The sequence below is a fragment of the Tupaia chinensis genome, unplaced genomic scaffold, assembly GCF_000334495.1.
Source record: "Tupaia chinensis unplaced genomic scaffold, TupChi_1.0 Scaffold146784_1, whole genome shotgun sequence".
Lineage (NCBI taxonomy): Eukaryota > Metazoa > Chordata > Mammalia > Scandentia > Tupaiidae > Tupaia > Tupaia belangeri.
The window spans coordinates 63,632-64,874 of NW_006206638.1; positions in this window are offsets into that span (position 1 = coordinate 63,632).

A 1,243-nucleotide genomic window follows, 5' to 3' on the forward strand; every position below is an offset into this window, starting at 1 on the left:
TTTTTTTTTTTTTCTGTTGTTGGTATTGTTTCCCTCTCTCTGTTTCCTTTTCTGCACACTCCTTGACCCTCAGATTGAACTTCCACATTTGGGAAGAAACCGACTATCCACCAGATGACTAGAAATTGCTGCAGGACCACAAGAAATATAGGGAAGCAGGAAAGTACCTCTCCCACAAGGGAAAAGGATAGCTCCTCTTCATCCACACACAGTTCAATGGAAATGTCTGATAAAGAATTCAGAACATTCATAATGGCAAAGCTAACAGAGATGGAAGAGAAGAGAGACAAGGAACTGCTGAAGAGGAAGGAGAAATAAGTTGAAGAGTTCCAGGAGGTGAGGAAATTCATGCAAGATCTAAAACAGGAATTTCACACTTTACAAAAGAATCAGATGGAACTGTTAGAGATGAAGGCTATAATACAAGAAGTCAAAATCTCCCTTGAAAGTATTAAAAGCAGACTAGATCATACAGAAAATAGAATCTCTAATGTAGAAGAGAAAATGGGTGGCCTAGAAAAATCCACCATATTCTGTGTGTCTGTGTGTGTTGTCCCATCTCTCACTCCCTCCCCCAGGAAACCTGTTTGACAGTCCCAAAGGTCAGGACAGAAAAGGATACCTCCTCTTCATCCACACACAGTTCAAAGGAAATCATGGAAATGTCTGATAAAGAATTTAGAACATCCATAATGGCAAAGCTAACAGAGATGGAAGAGAAGAGAGACAATGAACTGTGGAAGAAGAAGGAGAAAGGAGTTGACGAGTTCCAGGAGGTGAGTAAATTCATGCAAGATCTAAAAGAGGAATTTCACACTTTACAAAAGAATCAGATGGAACTGTTAGAGATGAAGGTTATAATACAAGAAGTCAAAATCTCTCTTGAAAGTATTAAAAGCAGACCAGATCATACAGAAAATAGAATCTCAGATGCAGAAGAGAAAATTGCTGGCCTAGAAAAATCCACCATAAAAACTGAGAAAATTGCCCAAAAATTTGAGAATAATATATGAGAAATACTAGATACCATCAAACGACCAAACATCCGGATAATAGGCATCCCAGAAGGCAAAGAAACTCATAAGGGCATTGATAATCTATTCCATGAAATCCTGCAAGAAAACTTTCCAAGCCTAGAGAGGCACTCAAAGATCCAGTTCCAAGAAATAAAAAGGACCCCAAATAGAATCAACCCAAGAAGATCTTCTCCAAGACACATTATAGCCAAATTGACCAAAACCAC